Source organism: Schistocerca serialis, chromosome 3 (assembly GCF_023864345.2).
Source record: "Schistocerca serialis cubense isolate TAMUIC-IGC-003099 chromosome 3, iqSchSeri2.2, whole genome shotgun sequence".
Classification (NCBI taxonomy): domain Eukaryota; kingdom Metazoa; phylum Arthropoda; class Insecta; order Orthoptera; family Acrididae; genus Schistocerca; species Schistocerca serialis.
In genome coordinates, this window is record NC_064640.1 from 690,921,574 (window position 1) to 690,942,938 (window position 21,365).

General features: G+C 41.6%; 1 pseudogene; it reads right to left on the reverse strand.

The window, feature by feature from the left end:
* Window positions 1-293: 293 nt before the first annotated feature.
* On the reverse strand, window positions 294-411 carry LOC126471939 (5S ribosomal RNA; annotated as a pseudogene).
* Window positions 412-21,365: the final 20,954 nt, after the last annotated feature.

Genomic DNA, 21,365 nt, shown 5'->3' on the forward strand with positions numbered 1-21,365 from the left:
TCTGGGGAAAAAGTGTGGCTTCTTACGTGCTTCGGAGGTGCTGATTAGCAATAAATGCGTTGCGAGGATACTTCACCAGAATGCATAAAAAGCACTCTGTCATCAGGCCACATGTGGCCCACCGGGACCATCCGACCGCCGTGTCATCCTCAGATGAGGATGCGGATAGGAGGGGCGTGTGGTCGGCACACCACTCTCCCGGCCGTTATGATGGTTTTCTTTGACCGGAGCCGTTACTGTTCGGTTGAGTAGCTCCTCAATTGGCATCACGAGGCTGAGTGCACCCTGAAAAATAGCAACAGCGCACGGCGTCTCGGATGGTCACCCATCCAAGTGCCGGCCACGCCCGAAAGCGCTTAACTTCGGTGATCTGACGGGAACCGGTGGATCCACTGCGGCAAGGCCGTTGCCCAAACCAGAATGCATGCAATAGCCCAAATTACCCATGGTCTATTTCTTCAAGACATATGTTGTCCTGATTAGAGATAATATTCTCATGTTTTCTGGTACTCGCAGGTGTTTTCACAGTGTGCTTCATATTTACTTGATATCGTAACGCCCGTTGAAGTATCTTAATAGTGAAGTTGCACTGAATCCTTTATGTCGTTATTTATTCTACAATGTGTTTTAATAGGAAACGTGGAAGGCGTGAAAACGGTCACCTGTCGTCTTGCACTAGCTAATCCTTACGTGGCGATTACCGCGTACACCGAGGGAAAGAAGTGAGGACCAAACATAACTTTCCAAACATGTATGGCCTCCACTTCAATCCCTCGGGATGCGCGAATGCAGAGGTTCATAATAGTTCCTGAGATACTTCCAGATTACTGGCTGCAGAGCAAAATGTACAAGTAATGTCTTAGACCAGAAGTGGGGAAGTAAGTAGAACTTATTTGCTTCGGAGGTGCTAATTAGCAACAAATGCTTTGCGAACGTATTTTATCAAAATGCAAGCAGTAGCCCAAATTAGACACGAATGTTTCTTCCCGACGTATGTTGTGTTGATTAAGTATAATGTTCTCATGTCTTCTGGTGCTGGCAATACGTTTCACAGTGTGCTTCATAGTTGTGTGATAACGAAATGCTTGTTGAAGTAGTCCAGAATTTATAAATTTCGCTAATACTGTAACAGCTAGGGAGTCGTACTGAAATTTATCGATCTGCCAAATATAAATATGCGGTATTTCTATTTGCTCTCAGTATACGCGTGATTCTCTTGTAGCCAAATAATAGAAGTTAGGCAAAGAAAGTCAGATATTACATTCGTGTCTTATGAGTGCATTTAATACAGTTATAGTTAATTTAATAAACTTTCGTGATGCACTATTACCGGGTCGTATTCTTAGACAATTTGAAGGTCGAATTTTTTATACGAATGCTGGTACATCATATTTCTAAGTCAAAATCTTAATAGTGAAGTTGCACAGAATCATTTACGTAGTTGTTTATTACACATTTTTTTCAATATAAACGCGGAAAGTGTGAAAAGAAGAGGTCGTGTTGAATTGCATAGTCACGAGGAGAGTGTTTAATATGCCCCTCACTAAACTGATTAAGTTTCGCAAGGTTTCCCCAAATCGTTTTAAATAAATTCTGTGATGATTTTACCCAGAAGTCCACTGTTAATTTCCTTGTAGAATCCTAACATTGCTTCTACTCGAATGAGTTTGAGGGTGACGTCACACTGAAATCTAAGATCTGTTCCATGATTGCCCTACAAGTTAACAACCAAGTTTAGACGACTCTTTTAGCTAAAAGAAAAATATGACATATAATCAAACATCCATAGTATATTATCACTGATGATTAAAATGTTCTAGTAGTGAGACACTTTTAACGTGGATTATTTATCGACTTTGTGTATTGATGAAAGTTAGTGGAATGAGACGGTAAAAGGGAATCAACCAAATTATGTTCCTAATATACAGCAAATATAGGAGATTCAAGTGTTCTTACATTATATAAAGTATCCAGTCTCTGTCCAATAGATTACTAAGTGATTTATAACCAAGCAATATCAAAGGAGATGTACAATAATAATTACATAATAGACGCTAGAAAGTCACAACAAACATAACTCTAAAGTTTAGAAATGGACAGCAACAAATAGCTAATTTGTGGGAAAGGTTGATTAGTAGACAAGCGATACTGCTACACTTATGAAATAAACTACCTAATATGTCTTTGATAAAATACATTACTCACCATGGTTGTTTATTATATGCCTATATGTCTAAAGGTTTTGGTCTTAGACCAGAATCACAGTACGTCTGTCAACATCAAAAGTTAATACATTTAATGAACACGAAAATAATGTAATGTGGATAAAATAGCGGTGTACCATACATATCTGTACTTACGGTGTGAAAACAAATCACGGAAAGTATGCTTCATGTTCCTTCTGGGCTTATATAACTTCAAAATTATCGTAGTGAAAGTCAACAATCAATAGTTAAGTGCAGCATTTACAGTAGTAACACAGAATAATGCTGATTAATACCAAAGTGACGAGAAATATGGAGGGGCATAAATATTTGAAACAAGAGAAGGCAATTGTCTATAATGTACCATCACAGATATACTGCCTGTGAAACATCCACTGGCGGTAAAAACGTTACTTTATGACAGAGAGATGTTATATCAACAACAAAGAGTTTAGTAAAATATCTCTGTTGAATATCTTCGATAATATTAAATCGATAACTAGTGAAAGTGGAAGTTAAATGTGTTGACATTGCAGACAAACGAAAAGACAACAAAAGGGAAATCTACTAACTTTTTAAACAAATGTAAGTGTGTTACGTCACGTACAGGGTGTCAAGTAAAACAACAATGGAATTCGTACTAGAAATACACCTTGTTGTGGATAGAAGCTGAGCCATAATAAAGCCTAGCTTTATACAATAAATAAAGCCAGGTATTACAGAGTTTAATTAAAGAACCATATAGCTCTTTAAATGGAAACATAGTATTGTCAGATGACTTAGACGATTTAACCTATGCTTCTATGTATTCAAACTAGACCAGTCGAGTTAAACATATGCACAAAATAAAAAAGAGTGTAGGTGCAAAAGTTTATAGCAGATGTTGATAATAAGCTGAAAGACATAACTGTCTTTACACAAAGTAATATCATAGGGAAATAATTCAGTTAATTAAGTGAAAAAACATATGTATGTACATGTAGATCTCGGGCTAGATGTCATCTTTTACTCGATGCAAATGTACAGGTGTCACATGTAGGTAGCAGAAAGCCGACGTTATAACGACACAAGGTAGTCAATAACATGAGTTCTGTCATCCGTTACTGGTTGCAAATGTGAGATTATAACACACTGGGATATCTGAATGTCAATGTTATAATGGCATTAGGTAGTAAGAGGGGAATTAAGTGAAGTATCCCACCATCTATGCAGACCTCAGGCTACACATCATTATTGCTGAATATATAGGTCCACAATCGCTGAGAAGTATTATATGAAGCATTATCATATTACGGATGCAAATTTAAAGGTAAATCCACATGTATAATTTGATAATGTAAGATGTACTACTTCACGCTAATTGCGGACCTATACAGGGTGAACCAGAACTCCACCGACAAACTTTCAGAGGTTTTTAAGAGATATTTTCTGAGTATTTTGGTATGAGGAATCGTACGTCAAAGAGTAATACATAATTATGATTTATTCGGTTTGTGACCCTGCTTACTACAGTTTCTGTTTGAATTAAAGCACAATGCCGAATAAGCCTGTAATACACATGGTGCGTCAAAAAAAAATGTGTACACACTTTGAACTGTCATAGACAATTTATTTCCCGTTCTACAAGGTTAAATATCTGTGAGAAAGTAATGTTATGTTTCTTCAACAGGTGGCAGCAGTGGCAAGGAAGTAATTGCAATATGGCTGACGTGCGTTTGAGCTTTGAAGCGTGGAAACAGATAATTAAGTGGTACTGGAAGTTTGATAATGTAGCTGCGGTTCCAAGACAGTGGAGAAGTGAGTATGCTGCAGAACCACCTTCTAGGTTAACAATTACACATCTACGAGACAAATTCGAAATTCGTGGAACAGTGTGTGATCTGCATAAAGGTCGATCAGGGCGACCTCGTGCAGCTACAAGTGATGATTCCACAACTGCGGTCTTGGAACTGTTTGAACGGTCGCCTCAAAAATCTTCAAGGCAAGTGGCACGTGAGAGTAATGCAAGTGCTGAAGAAAGGCAAGTTTCGTGTGTACATTCCAAAGCTGGTGCAACAGCTAAGTGACGACGATCCAGATCGAAGGTTAGAATTTTGTGAATGGGTTCAGAAGTTGGTGAGACGTGAACCGGGATCTATGGGTAGCATAATTTGGTCGGGTGAAGCCCGATTCAAACTCAATGGAACTGTCAATAGGCACAGTTGTGTGTACTGGGCTGAAGATAATCCTCACATTACAGTTGAAAAGGCTGTGAATTTACCTGGTGTAAATGTGTGGTGTGGTTTGTCTGCAAGAGGACTCATTGGGCCTTTCCGCTTTGAAGGTACTGGAGAAACGTACCTAACAATGCTTGCCGACTCCATATTCCCTGTCATTCGTGCAATATACGGCAATGATGAGTTTTATTTCGAACAAGTTGGCACCCCGCCGCACTATCATAGGGAAGTACGAGCCTACCTGGATCACAATGTGCCAGGCCAGTGGATAGGACGCAGGGGACCAATCGAGTTTCCTGCACGCTCTCCAGACCTCACGCCGCTGGATTTCTTCTTATGGGGCACAGTAAAAGATGAGGTGTACAAACGTAAACCACGTAACCTGGACACACTTTGGAATGAGATTCAGGCGGTGTGCGCAGAAATCTCATTGGACACTTTGTTACAATGTACGGAATCAGTGGTGACTCGTACTCAGAAATGTATTGATGCTGAAGGCCACCAGTTTGAACATTAATCACATTTGCAAAGTACACTTATTTTTCCAATTGGACTTTAAGCTTTCCATTTCCAGAAATTTAACATTGTAGAACGGGAAATAAATTTTCTATGACGCTTCAAAGAGTGTATACATTTTTTTGACGCACCCTGTATAACTAACAAAATGTACAAGGAGAACAGAAACGTACAAATAGCACTGTCCGAAACCAAACTCGTAATAGAACCAAGCAATACCAAATGCCAAGTGGAGAGTGAGTACTACCGTTGGAATTACTGTTGACAACAGCTAGTACCGTGAGTCAATGGAACAAGTTTATTTCCCAACAAGAGACACAGCGCATGCCGCCGACATTTTCACTCTTGTGCACTGTTTTCAGTATAATAAAGATACAAAGACAGCGGGGGCAAAAAAGCAAACCAAATGCAATAACTACGTAACGTGCCGCCGGAGACCGTGGGTCTCTGATACCAAGATACTCGGAAGGTATCCCTGAACAAGCTTTGAAAATTTGTCGGTCGATTTCTGGTTCATCTTGTATACTGTATTTGGTAACAATGATACGTAGCCCGAGGTCTACATAGACGGTGGTATTGTATCTTCATTTCACTAAGGATTATATTTTCCGCTCTTAATACCTGAGTTTGACAGCTAGTCATTTACTTCCAGTAAAAGATGACAGAGCTCAGTTTATTGTTTTAACATCTCACGGTATGACATATACGTTGTACTTTTAACTTTACTTTGGATTTACATTTGCACTATAATAGGAAACCATATACTAACTTCTTGACTATAGTGGACCTATACATTTAGAAAAAATGATGTGTAGCCCGCGGTCTACATGTATATTCACCCGGTTTTTCACTTGATTAACTATATTATTTATCCATGCTAGTTCACAGACTAAATACCATTACGGCTTTCAGATTATTGCCAGCATCTCCGATGAAGTATTGTACCTACACACTTCTTTTATTTCGTAAATACGTTTAGGTCTAGTCTGAATATTTTCATATGATGAGCAAATGTTACATAACAGGGTGGGCTAAATCGTCTAAGTTATTTAACAATGTTACACTGACATTTAATGAACTATGTGTTTCTTCAATTAATCTTTATAGACCGAGAATTATTTATTGTACAGATTTAAGTTTTATGGTGGCTCAGCCTCTATCCACTGTACGATGTATTTACAGTATGAACTCCACTTAAGTTTTACTTGGCACCTTTATAAAATTACTAGGCTTTACTGTTGCTGATGTCTTGTCGTTTGCTTGTTGTGTCAACACTAGGAACGTCCACTGTCACTAGCTAACGATTTAATTTTAACAAAGATATTCATTAGAGATATTCCGTTTAACTTTTAGCAGCTGGTACAATATTTCTCTGTTATAAAGTTAAATTTTTACCACCAGTGGAAATATCACATGGACAACGTTCTGTGATGGTATCTTACAGATGATTTTCTTTGCTTGTTTCATGTACACTCCAAGACAAAGCAGCAACACACCCCGACGGAATTACCTGAATGGGACGGAAATCGGTAGATACGGTGTACATGTACAAACAAATGATTACAATATCAGAAAAAATTGGATAATTTAATCAAGAACAAGAACTTCAGATATTGAGCAAGTCAGTAACGCACAGGTCCACACCTGGCCCTAATGCAAGGAGTTATTCTACGTCTACGTCTACATGGATACTCTGCAAATCACATTTAAGTGCCTGACAGAGGGTTCACCGAACCACCTTCACAATTGTCTATTATTCCAATCTCGTATAGTGCGCAGAAAGAATGAACACCTATATCTTTCCGTACGAGCTCTGATTTCCCTTATTTTATCTTGGTGATCGTTCCTCCCTATGTAGGTCGGTGTCAACAAAATATTTTCGCATTCGGAGGAGAAAGTTGGTGATTGGAATTTTGTGAGAAGATTCCATCGCAAAAAAAAACGACTTTCTTCTAATGATGTCCAACCCAAATCCTGTATCATTTCTGTGACACTCTCTCCCATATTTCGCGATAATACAAAACGTGCTGCCTTTCTTTGAACTTTTTCGATGTACTCCGTCAGTCCTGCGTCTGCGTATTGACTGAAGGACTTGTTGGATGCCCTCCCGGAGTAGACCATTCCAAATTCTGTCAAACGGGGGCGTTAGATCGTAAAAATACCGAGGTACAATATCGTCGACGTACTGCTGTGCTGTAAAGGTGCCGCGTATAACAACCAAACGAATCCTGCTACAAAAAGAAACGGCTCTGCAGATCATAATTCCTGGTTGTCGATTAGTATGTTGGACGACAGTCATGTTGGTATACCACTGCTGACTGGGGCGTTTCCAGACACGTCGTCGGCTTGGGATCTCATTCACGGGAGGAGAACTGTCTTCAGTGACGAGTTCCGCTTTGAACTGAACGCTGAAGACCAGTGAAGATTTCTCGGCAGACACCACGGAAATCCGTGGATTTCCGACCTTACTGTCGCCTGCCATACGGCCTCTCAAGGAGTGGTGGTCTGGGGTGCCATGAGTTTCTCTTGTTTCCCGTTTTTTGTTGTCCTTCATAGCAAGCCATCCCGTGATTACACTTCAGCAAGAAAACGCCAACCCGCAGAAGGCGAGAGTTTCTACTGCTTGTCTTCATATTTACCAATTCCTACCTTGGCCAGAAAGATCGTCAGACCTCTCCCAGATATTGGACATGTGGAGTATTATGGGCTCGTCGCTCCAACCATCTAAGAATTCTGACGATCTAACTCGGCTATTGGTCAGAATTTGGCACGATGTCCCTGAGGATAGCATCCAACAACTCTATCAATCAATGACAAGCAGAATAACTGCTTGCTTAAGGGCCAAAGGGGGACCAAGGCTTCAGTAGCTTGTGAGGCTCTTTCTCTTGAGTATTGAAACCAGTTCTTCCGAAATTCTACTCATTTGTTTGTCTGTAAGTATACGTCACATCTACCGACTACCGTCCGATTCGGATAGTTCTTCACATCTGAGGTCATCAGTCCCCTAGAACTTAGAACTACTTAAACCTAACTAACCTAAGGACATCACATACGTCCATGCTCGAGGCAGGATTCGAACTTGCGACCGTAGCGGTCGCGCGGTTCCAGACTGAAGCGCCTATAACCGCTCGGCCACTCAGGCCGGCTCCGTGCTTACACTTCAGCAAGATAACGCCAGCCTGCACAAGGCGACAGTTTCTACTGCTTGTCACCGTATTTGCCAAATCCCACTATAGCCAGATCTCTCCCAAATATAGGACAATTGGAGCATTGAGGGGAGGCCGCTCCAACCATTTCAGGATTTTGACGAGAATCAGAATAACCGCTCACATAAGGACCAAAGATAGACCAAGTCATTATTTACTTGTCTAGTCTGTGAGGCTCTTTCTCTTGAGTATAGAATTCAGTTTTCCTGAATATGAATCGTATGCTTGTCAGTACATATATATCACAACTACCGACTTCCGTCCTATTCTGATATTTCCGTCACGTTTCGTCGTTTTTTATTATCTTAGAGTGTATTTATGTTACTCTGTGATACACGTCCCTATAGTGCTAGACACACACACACACACACACACACACACACACACACATATATATATATATATATATATATATATATATATATATATATATATATATATATGACGTGACATTGTTTTCCTGTAAATTACACGTATTCGCTTCTGATGTTGGCAGACATTGTGTCATGAAAGTCTATGATCGAAACCGGTAGACGCATAGATACATAATAGACAGGTGATGATTACTAATGCAAATATTTAATGGGTGTTGGTTGTTCTTAACCAAAACTTTGATACAGGATATAAGTTACAAAATGTCACAAAACGGGTACATTGGAATAACTCTAAGACAAATAACAGCATACGATCTGTTGTCTTTGCTCAAATGTCTCTTTGATATAGCGCCCATCATTTCACATACATAATTGATACATGTATGTGCCCTACAGGGCGCATATAGCGTTATTGTAAGCTACATACATGGGCCACACATATGTGCTATATCTAGTCACTATAACGTGACCAAATCTCGGCCGGCCTGTGTGGCCGTGCCGTTCTAGGCACTTCAGTCTGGAACCGCGTGACCGCTACGGTCGTAGGTTCGAATCCTGCCTCGGGCATGGATGTGTGTGATGTCCTTAGTTTAGTTAGGTTTAAGTAGTTCTAAGTTCTAGGTGACTGATGACCACAGATATTAAGTCCCATAGTGCTCAGAGCCATTTGAACCATTTTTGAACCAATTGTCGAAAGACTGAATAACACCCTTTGGCAGCGCGAAATGGTGCCTGACGTGCAGGAAAAGGGTCAACGAGCTTTTGAAAGGTACTAACAGGGATGTGCAGCCATGCCGCCCCTAGCGCTGTGGCCAGCTGCGCAAGGTTTCTGTTTGAGGAACAATGGTGCGAAAAGCCTGATCGAGGTGGTCTCAAAGTTTCCTGATGGGTTTAAAGCCGTGTAGTTTTGTAGCCAGGAGAGTATTGCAAACTCATCGTGGTGCTCTACGAACGTCGCACGTACACTGCAAATTGTGTGACATGTTGCAATGTATTTTACTTTAGTTGTGTATGTGTGTATGCAAGGGTGAGTGTGTGCATGTGTGTATGTATGTATGTATGTATGTATGTGTGTGTGTGTGTGTGTGTGTGTGTGTGTGTGTGTGTGTGTGTGTGTTTGTGTGAGGAAGGGCGCATGTAGAGCATTTAAAGTTTAATAAACTACACAGAAACATGTACGAAATGCATTCTGATACTATAGTAGGGACCTTAGAAAAATTCATCTCACAGTCCCGTGTAGTCATTACGTGGTGGAATTGCATGCCATGTTGAAAGGGTAAATATTTCTGAAGCAAGCGTCTAATAATTAGACTCCATCAGCCAATGATCCAGTATATTGGGGAATGTGCATCGTTAATATACGTACATAGTAAATGTGATCACAGCTTTTAAATGTGATCAAGTTAAGTCGCATAGTGCTCAGAGCCATTTTAAAATGTGATCGTTGCATGCAAGTTGTAATGCCAAACAGTAGAACACGGCGCAGTTGTGCGTGCGGATGTAACACCTGAACAAAGGGCACGCTTAACAATGATATATGACAATGTCCTACTCACATGCTTATGACTAATGAAAGTGGGCAATGGAAGATGAGGATGTGATAAATCTCTGAATATGACTGTTTGAGTTATTAGCAATGGCGTAACTCTTTGCTTCCCATTGATAGTCACACGATTTAAGATAATAGAAAACAGTGTGATAAATATGTGAGAATTAGTTAATGCTGCTTTCTAACTAACAGTTTCTTAGACAAACTCGAAGGTAATATACACTTGTTAGGTCACCCACCAATCAAGAAAAAAATGCCGAGATGGTTGGTGCGCCCTGTCTACAATGCAACAAACGTTACCAAATGTGCAGAAATCCTGTAACATTGCTGGCCAGAGTATGGATTGGCTAGCACGAAGAGAAGCAGCAGAAACTCTTGCCGCGTGCGTGTTGGCATTGTCTGCCTGAAAAGCAAGTAAGGATGGTTTGTCACGAAATGCAGCAATATAGGGTGTAGAGTATCGTCGGAATACCACTGGTAAGACAACCAAAGGAGTCCTTCTACAACAAGAAAAGACCATCACTCTTGGATTTTGGGCAGTATGGCGGGCGATAGTCAGGTTGGTATCCTACCAGTGTCCGGGCCGTCTCCAGACATGTCTTCGCTGGTAATCTGGCTTCATTTCGAAGTGGGACTCATCACTGCAGGCAATTCTATTCCGGTCAGTGAGATTTCAGGCTGAAGACGCCCTGAACAGCAGTGGGATACCAGACTGACTGTCGCCACGCGGCCCGAGAACCGGCGGTAAACGTCTGGTGTGCCATTTCTTTTCATCACAAGACCGCTTAGGTTGTCATTCGCAGCACGCTTACAGCACAGCGGTACGTCGATGATATTATACGACCCGTTTTGTAGCACTTCATGGCAAACCGTCCTGGTCTTGCATTTCAATTAGATAATGCCTGTCGGCACACGGAGAGAGTTTCAACTACTTGTTTTAGTGGTGGCCAAACCCTACCATTGCCAGTAATGTCGACGGATCTCACCCCAGCTGACAATGTTTGGAGCATTATGGACAGGACCTTCCAACCCTCGAACCATTTGCCTCGGTGACCATTCGAACGACATCCAGCAACTCTGTCAATTAGTGCAAAGCCGAATATCTGCTTGCTTAAGATGTTGACTAAAGCGTGAACTGACTTGCTCAATTTGTGAAACTCTTTCTCGTGAATAAAACATACAGTTTCTCTGAAATTGTAATCATTTGTTTTTCTGTACATTTACGCGAATTATACTGATTTTTATCCCATTTGGATAATTACGTCATCGCGAGGCCCTTCTTTTTTTTATGTCTTCGAGTGTATGTATGTGTATATACCATTGTACCGTAATTGCAGTGAAAAGGGGCACGTCTGGAAATATACGAGACCCTTCCTTGATAATGGCGAATGTATTACGACGAGAGTCCACTAAAATCAGTATGTAAATTACCATAAGTAGTATTAATGTACTTACTGTATAAAAGTTTCGATTAAGTCTGCTATTAAATAGATTAAAATTTCACACCTGATCTTGCTTGGGGAATGCAGGTGATGCATGTTGCGAAACCATCACGTTTTGCATCTAGTTTGAGGCGACATTGAAGACACTAACGTGGTCCTAGGTGTCCTAGGTGAATATGTCGAGAAAGGCCTGTATCTTGCCTGCCAGGATCATCTGACCTCAGTTCTCTACATTTTTCTAACTGCAGTTATCTCAAAAGGAAAATGTACTCCATTCTCGCTAATACGTTAAAAAAACTGGCTCGCAACTTGGCAGTTTCGCCCAGATTTTTGAGATCATCGGGTATGTTTGAAAGATTTCGTAGCTCACCGCAGAAACGAATACTATATTCTATCCAGATGCGAGGACTATTCATAAAACTCTAATGAGTAGCCCACATGCAAAAGCCGCTAAAAGAATTATTTGTCGATTTGGAGTTGAGACACTTCCGAATTGATTTTATCAGCACCTAGACGACGGAATGGGTTTCAGCGTGGGAAACCCGCTATAAACCGTTGAAAATGGGTGAGGAAAATCCTGTTCACTTAAAAACGGCAAACTGCACGTTGTCGTCAGGTGCAAAGCCCGTTAAATGTCCAACGTTTGCAAAACTCGGCAAGTTCAATAGACATGGCTGTCGCCGTGCCGTGTCCGGATGCAAAGCACTCCAACTGACATCAGATTAACAGTCTAGACATTCAAAGCTAAATTTCAGTTTGTTAGCGTTAGAAGGGATATATTTCTTATACAGAGTTAGGTTGGCTGCTCTGTAGCGAACGCGTACGCAACAGTGAAGCTGTTCCTGCCAATGCATTATCGAAATATACGCCGGTAAGTGCAGTTCAACCAATCAGCAGGATAGGTGTTGAAGAGTTTGCGTGAGTGTTTTGAAGAAAATGAGTGATTTTGTGGATGGTTTAAATGCACTAGATTTTAGAAGCGAAGTGTGAGTAACTGAAATAATAGGAAATCTGCAAGAAATCGAACGCGCAGTACTAGTTGTAAATGACAAAAACGAAACTGAGGGCGACACTTCACGGAAAAAAAAGAAGGTAAGAACAATAAGTATTATTAATGCAATGTTATTCAATGAAAACTGTGTTGACACTAATTGTTATGACATATGCGAAAGGCTTAGTGAAACTGACTGGTAACTGCCATTTTGAGATCCAAAATGCCAAAGAATAGTTTTCACGATAAGCAAAAAGAAGAATATTTGCCTTGCTCGTGGAGAGCCCTTCTACAGGTTTGAATCTGGAGAGGGGAAAAGCATCCTGACGAGGAGAAAAGATTTCAGCAAAGGATACGTCCCAGCACGAATCACAGCGAGTATAGAAGTTTTAGAAGGCAAATTCGGAGACGTCAAAAAGTTTTTGGAGCTCAACTTTGGTGAAAACTGGGTGATCAATTACAAACTCAAATTCTACACCGAGGTGTAAGACGAGCAGGAAGGCACGCTTAGAATCGCTCCTGCCGCTGTCAGCCTTCAGAACCACGAAGAAGCCGGAAGAGATTTTCAGTTTGAACTTATTTTATTTTCCACAATATTTTGTGATTTAGGAAGCACGATGGTGTATTTAAAAAAAATAATGTTGAACATTCGTATCCGTTCTCCTTTTTGACGATAAATAAGTTAGTTCAAATGGTTCAAATGGATCTGAGCACTATGCGACTTAACTTCTGAGGTCATCAGTCGCCTAGAACTTAGAACTAATTAAACCTAACTAACCTAAGGACATCACACACATCCAAGCCCGAGGCAGGATTCGAACCTGCGACCGTAGCAGTCGCTCGGTTCCAGACTGTAGCGCCTAGAACCGCACGGCCACTCCGGCCGGCAATAAGTTAGTTCTTCCTGTTAAAATAATGTCACCTTAGTGTTTTTATAGGTCACTTTTGTAGAAGTTTCACACTTCTCTTTGAAATTAAACGTATTCTGTTTACATTTGCAGTAATTAAATTCCATCCTTCTGCCATTCCTAACATATCACCGAATAGCGGGTTTTGCATATGGAATGTTTTTTTCGTACTTAGAGCGATAAGTTTGCAAAACCTGCTAACTGCACAAATCGGATGCAAAAAGTCAATATTTCACTTAAGATTTTTATGTATAAAAGTTAATCACAGATTTCAGCCATTAATACCGAGTAATTAATTATTGTTTTACTTATTTTCAAAAAAGAAATGAAGTCTTAAACTTTAAGCGGTTTTTAGATAGGGCTGCTCTCTTATTTTAATACGTACGAGTATACAATAAATTGTAAATGGTCGGCCGCAGTGGCCGAGCGGTTCTAGGTGCTTCAGTCTGGAACCGCGCGACCGCTAAGGTCGCCGGTTCGAATCCTGCCTCGGGCATGGGTGTGTGTGATGTCCTTAGTTTAGTTAGGTTTAAGTAGTTCTAAGTTCTAGGGGACTGATGACCTCAGATGTTAAGTCCCATAGTTCTCAGAGCCATTTGAGCCAATTGTAGATGTAACATGCGGAAGTACGGGTGGTACATGGGAGTGGAAACAACCCTCTAAAACATAAACAGATGATTGGACAACATTTTAAAGGAATGTTGAATGAGATCGGAGAGGAGAAATTCCTGTGATGCCATTTTACCAACATGGTGTCCATGTTGGGAGCCATCATCCTGGTTGCAGTCTTGTGACAGCCAGAGCGACAGCAGCAGCGAGTACTGTTTGTATAAAGCGTTTATTTTGCATTTTGTTTACGACCTTCCACTAAGGAAGGGGTTCTATTTGTGTTTATCTGCTCTGCATAGTAACTAACAGTTCTTGATAAAACTTTACGTAGTTTTCGTGTTAGATTTCTTAGTGTTTTCTTGATCGTTTAGAACAGAAAGCGCCCTAAAACCGTCTTTTGTTTGTTTCGCGGCCGTTAGCCACTAGTCACTTGAATCAGCAGTTGTCTTGTGATAGCCAGAGCGACAGCACCAGCAGCAGCGAGTACTGTTTGTATAAAGCGTTTTTGTACTTATTTGCTGCGCTTAGCTTTTAAATAGTTTTTCTGGGAAAACCTAGCGTAGTTTTCGCGTCTCGTATTTCAGTGAGTGTTTCTTGATTATCAGAGTAGCTCATCAGAAGATTATCTTGGGAATTTGTCACCGTATAGAGTAGGGTAAACATAGTCATGTGTAGGGGCTGTGGTTGTTGTGAGCGGACGCAAGGAGAATTGGCCACTCTTCGGGGGCAGGTGGAGGCTTTGTCTGTTAGGCTCATCGAGCTCGAGGCGCAGGCGTCGGCTCGTAGTGGCGTTGGGGCAACTGTGGTGAGACCTATGCCTACTTCGGTGGCCTTGGAATCACATGGAACCCCTGATGTCGCTGCGTCTTCCGGCAGTGAGCATCTTACCGGTCAGCCATCACTCCAGGGTGAATGGCGGACAGTGGTGGGCTCGCGCGTGCCTGGCCGAAAGGCGAAGGTGGGATCTGGCCGCGTGGCAGCTGCCTTACCCCTTTCCAACAGGTACGGGGTGCTTCCTAGTGGTGATGACATCGTTTCCGAGCCACCACAGGGTGCCTCGCCTGTTGGGCCAGTGGCCGATTCTCCGGCAAGGTCCCGACAGTCACAGAGGGCGGGCCTATTAGTTATAGGGAGCTCCAACGTTAGGCGGGTTATGGAGCCCCTCAGGAAAATAGCGGGTAGGTCGGGGAAGAATGCCAGTGTGCACTCGGTGTGCTTGCCGGGGGGTCTCGTCCGTAATGTGGAGGAGGCCCTTCCGGCAGCTATTGAACGCACTGGGTGTGACCGGCTGCAGATAGTAGCACATGTCGGAACGAATGACGCCTGCCGCTTGGGTTCTGAGGCCATCCTTGGTTCCTTCCGGCGGCTGGCTGATTTGGTGAAGACAACCAGCATCGCACGCGGAGTGCAAGCTGAGCTTAATATCTGCAGCATAGTGCCCAGAGTCGATCGCGGTCCTCTGGTTTGGAGCCGTGTGGAGGGTCTAAACCAGAGGCTCAGACGACTCTGCGACTATCATGGTTGCAAATTCATCGACCTCCGTTATTGGGTGGAGAACTGTAGGGCCCCCCTAGACAGGTCAGGCGTGCACTACACACCGGAAGCAGCTACTAGGGTAGCAGAGTACGTGTGGCGTGCACACGGGAGTTTTTTAGGTTAGAGGGACCCCCCCTTGGGCGAAACGATAAAATACCTGACGGCTTACCAGAGAGGACATTATCATTGTTGATAAAGAATGTCCGTCCTCAGAGACCAAAAACAGGAAAAGTTAACGTAATATTGGTAAACTGCAGGAGTATCCAGGGCAAGGTTCCTGAATTAGTATCTCTTATTGAAGGAAATAGTGCGCATATTGTATTAGGAACGGAAAGTTGGTTAAAACCGGAAGTGAACAGTAACGAAATCCTAGACACAGAATGGAATATATACCGCAAGGATAGGATAAACGCCAATGGTGGAGGAGTATTTATAGCAGTAAAGAATTCAATAATATCCAGTGAAGTTATTAGCGAATGCGAATGTGAAATAATCTGGGTTAAGTTAAGTATCAAAGGTGGGTCAGATATGATAGTCGGATGCTTCTATAGACCACCTGCATCAGCAACCGTAGTAGTTGAGCGCCTCAGAGAGAACCTGCAGAACGTCGTGAAGAAGTTTCGTGATCATACTATTGTAATAGGGGGAGACTTTAATCTACCAGGTATAGAATGGGATAGTCACACAATCAGAACTGGAGCCAGGGACAGAGACTCTTGTGACATTATCCTGACTGCCTTGTCCGAGAATTACTTCGAGCAGATAGTTAGAGAACCAACTCGTGAAGCTAACGTTTTAGACCTCATAGCAACAAATAGACCGGAACTTTTCGACTCCGTGAATGTAGAAGAGGGTATCAGTGATCATAAGTCAGTGGTTGCATCAATGACTACAAGTGTAATAAGAAATGCCAAGAAAGGAAGGAAAATATATTTGCTTAACAAGAGTGATAGGGCACAAATCGCAGAATATCTGAGTGACCACCATCAAACGCTCATTTCTGAGGAAGAGGATGTGGAACAAAAATGGAAAAAATTCAGAAACATCGTCCAGTACGCCTTAGATAAGTTCGTACCGACTAAGGTCCAAAGCGAGGGGAAAGATCCACCGTGGTATAACAATCATGTACGAAAGGTACTACGGAAACAAAGAAAGCTTCATCATAGGTTTAAGAGTAGTCGAATCATAGCTGATAAGGAAAAGCTGAACGAAGCGAAAAAGAGCGTAAAGAGAGCAATGAGAGAAGCATTCAACGAATTCGAACATAAAACATTGGCAAACAATCTAAACAAGAACCCTAAAAAGTTTTGGTCATATGTAAAATCGGTAAGCGGATCTAAATCCCCTATTCAGTCACTCGTTGACCACGATGGAACCGAAACAGAGGACGACCGAAGAAAGGCAGAAATACTGAATTCAGTGTTCCGAAACTGTTTCACTGCGGAAAATCGTAACACGGTCCCTGACTTCAGCCGTCGCACGGACGCTAAAATGGAAAATATTGAAATAAACGATATCGGAATTGAAAAACAACTGCTATCACTTAGTAGCGGAAAAGCATCCGGACCAGACGAGATACCCTTAAGATTCTACAGTGATTATGCTAAAGAACTTGCCCCCTTTCTATCAGCAATTTATCGTAGATCGCTGGAAGAACGTAAAGTACCTAGCGACTGGAAGAAAGCGCAGGTCGTTCCCATTTTCAAGAAGGGTCATAAATCAGATGCGAATAATTATAGGCCTATTTCGCTTACGTCAATCTGTTGTAGAATAATGGAACATGTTTTGTGTTCTCGTATTATGACGTTCTTAGATAATACAATTCTCCTTCATCATAACCAACATGGATTCCGCAAACAGAGATCATGTGAAACTCAGCTCGCCCTATTTGCCCAAGAAATTCACAGTGCCGTAGACACTGGCGAGCAGATTGATGCCGTATTCCTGGACTTCAGGAAGGCATTTGATACGGTTCCGCACTTACGTTTAGTGAAAAAAATACGAGCTTACGGAATATCGGACCAGGTTTGTGATTGGATTCAGGATTTCCTAGAAGAAAGAACACAACATGTCATTCTTAACGGTTCAAAATCTGCAGATGTAGAGGTAATTTCGGGAGTACCGCAGGGAAGCGTGATAGGACCTTTATTGTTTACAATATACATAAATGACTTAGTTGACAACATCGGTAGCTCCGTGAGGCTATTTGCAGATGACACGGTTGTCTACAAGAAAGTAGCAACATCAGAAGACTCGTACGTACTCCAGGAGGACCTGCAGAGGATTAATGCATGGTGCAACAGCTGGCAGCTTTCCCTAAACGTAGATAAATGTAATATAATGCGCATACATAGGGGCAGAAATCCATTCCAGTACGATTATGCCATAGGTGGTAAATCATTGGAAGCGGTAACGACCGTAAAATACTTAGGAGTTACTATCCGGAGCGATCTGAAGTGGAATGATCACATAAAACAAATAGTGGGAAAAGCAGGCGCCAGGTTGAGATTCATAGGAAGAATTCTAAGAAAATGTGACTCATCGACGAAAGAAGTAGCTCACAAAATGCTTGTTCGTCCGATTCTTGAGTATTGCTCATCAGTATGGGACCCTTACCAGGTTGGATTAATAGAAGAGATAGACATGATCCAGCGAAAAGCAGCGCGATTCGTCATGGGGACATTTAGTCAGCGCGAGAGCGTTACGGAGATGCTGAACAAGCTCCAGTGGCGGACACTTCAAGAAAGGCGTTACGCAATACGGAGAGGTTTATTATCGAAATTACGAGAGAGCACATTCCGGGAAGAGATGGGCAACATATTACTACCGCCCACATATATCTCGCGTAATGATCACAACGAAAAGATACGAGAAATTAGAGCAAATACGGAGACTTACAAGCAGTCGGTCTTTCCACGCACAATTCGTGAATGGAACAGGGAAGGGGGGATCAGATAGTGGTACAATAAGTACCCTCCGCCACACACCGTAAGGTGGCTCGCGGAGTATAGATGTAGATGTAGATGTAGATGTAGATGTTGTAGTTCCCCATCAATTTGGTCTGTCACATTATCCCCATTTCTTTTGAAAATTTCTTTTTTGTAAATGTTTCATCTTTCCTGTTTTTTGTATTAAACTTCACGTACAGAAAGTTTATTGAATTATCTACGTCATGGTCTATTTTAGACTTTATATTGCTTATTGTGCACTAATAAGTTTACTATTTTCTATAGTTATACTTTCTATTTCTCGTATCGGAATGACTCTATCATTAACATAGCTGCAGCAAAGGATTATTTTCTTGGTTAGTGGGTGATGTAAAACCTCAAGCTGACATCCAACAACTCTATCAATCAATGATAAATCGAATAACTGCTTGCTTAAGGGACAAAATTGGACCAATGTGTTGTTGACTTGGATGGTTTGCGAATCCCTTTCTTTTGAATAAATCTTCCAGTTTATGTGCAATTTTAATCATTTGTTTTTCTGGCCATGTACACTCATGCTCATAAATTAAGGATAATGCTGATATCTGGTGAAACAACGTTCTGGTCGGCGGTTTGCAGGTTCAAATTACAGTATAGTAAACACACTATGAGCCGCGCGGGGAAGGTATGTTCTTGCTAACTGGTATGACGGCATCATTGCAGGTAGCAGAAAAATTAACAGTCCCAGGTATGGAGATAACACTCTAATAATTGCAACGGATGAACATCTACTGGAAACCATCATGTGGAATTTGGCCGAACGGAGCAGAGACTGTAGTCTGGAAGTCAAAAATACAAAGACCGAAGTGATGATTGTAGATCGCCGCAATGACAATGGACGTGACGTCAAATAATATTGCTGGCTACAAGGTCGAAGGTTTGTTTGGTTATTTAGGATCTGTTACTGCTGATATAGGAAATCGCGGGTCAGAGATCCGTAGGAGCATTTCGACTGCGAGATTTTCTACTGTTAAAACTTACTCTCAACCAGAAGACTAGCTCCATCACGCCAAGGTAAAGCTCTCCCTGTCCCGACATATGTCACTACACCGTGCGTGGGGTCAGACCGAAATTAGAGAGAGAGGTATCACTATTTGTCTTCCCGGAGACTTCTAAAACACGCAAGGGTGACAAATAGAATTTATTGCTTCATGACATTGCAGAACTTTTACGTGTTTTGACTTAGGTTGGGTGAGAGAAGCGTCTCAGCCTTTACCAGTCAGATTTTATTCATCTATGGGGCAGAGGTCATGTATTCTGGGTTTCCTGAATGTCTCCAAGCTTGCAGGAATGTTCCGACTGGACTGTGCCACTTCGTCACATCAGCTAACGTATGATACCCAAATACCACACTTAGCATGTGATTTTACTACAGCACCAAACTTTTGTGAGCATCGTCCAATCAAGAGCTGTTTTTTCAGGGATTTTGTGTTTTCTCTTTACGCAGCAATATACCTCAGCTATGTTATAAAAAGGAACAGTAGCCGTAGTGAGTATAATGAATTATTCATGGCTCTAGAAATTTATCGTCTCACATTCCACCCATTAAAAAAAGGAGTGCTTCCTATCCACAACATGTTCAGGATGTACATGAATGACCAAGATTTCTGTTGGAACAACATTTCTATTAATTACAATCATCTCGTCATTACGCACACTGGGTATTCATCGCATTACTAGACTGCATGCCCCACGTTGTGACACTTCATACACTTAGATGTGGAAAAATTTTCGTTGATGGCCATTGCACTATAGTCACCACAAGGGCTGTTCTTACATAGGAGGTGTTTCCTTGGTCAGTACGTACCTCTATGATCTAGAGTGTTGTTACCCTTTCTTGTGGACCCGTTCTGTATCTCAGCTTATGTTTTATAGGAATTCCTCTTTGCGAATATCCTCCACATATAACTCTTGGATACATAAAAAAAATGTCATTCTTTGTCATTTTTGGATACTACAATACAAATAGTAGATTGAAGATATGCCTTTTGGTTAGCTCATATACAACATTTTTCTTATTTTTTAGGATTTTTAAGTTTTCTTACCGTCTTCATTAGTATAAAAGTCAACAATTAACACATTTCTGATTATAGTGACATGTATATTTTCTTGCATTTGATTTACTTTGATGACAGATTCTCTGACTCATTTCAGTATTCTCATAACTCTTATTTTTAATGGGAAGTGTGGCCTTAGACAGTATCACTCTTCGAAACGCAATGCAAGATACTTTTGTCACTCAGTCATACAGCTTCCGGGCTATAGCATACTTCCTCATTCTAGTAGATAGTGGAAACTGTAATGGGCAGATGCATAGAATTCAGTATAACACCCCTTGTAGGTCACTAAGTGATTTGCCGCCATATGTGTATCCCTATAGAGTAAGTAAAAAAACGTGAGAGCTGTACTTACATACAGTGGATAATAATTTTACTACGTTGTGGGGAGACTGACAGCTGAAGGGTATAGTAGGGTGATGATTCTTTAAATGTACAACGACGGTGCAGAGACAGTTGAATGCGTTTTCTAGACACAATGAGTGTCCTCAACTACTATCACGCAGGTAACATAGGGCGGGACTGTAATGCGTGACAGTTTTCTGTCGTAGAACAGAGATATTGCTACATGGTTACGAAAAAAATCTCGAGATTCAAATAAACTTGTTTTGTGCATACGACACATCACTGGAGTTGTGCGGCTTCCGACACTTCACGGACATCATGTACGTCGTTATTCCATGGACAGCAGTGCCCTTGCCGCTGCAGAGGGACACCTTAAAATACTATGTCCCTCTGCAGGGGCGGGCACTGCGATCCAGTCTGTGCAG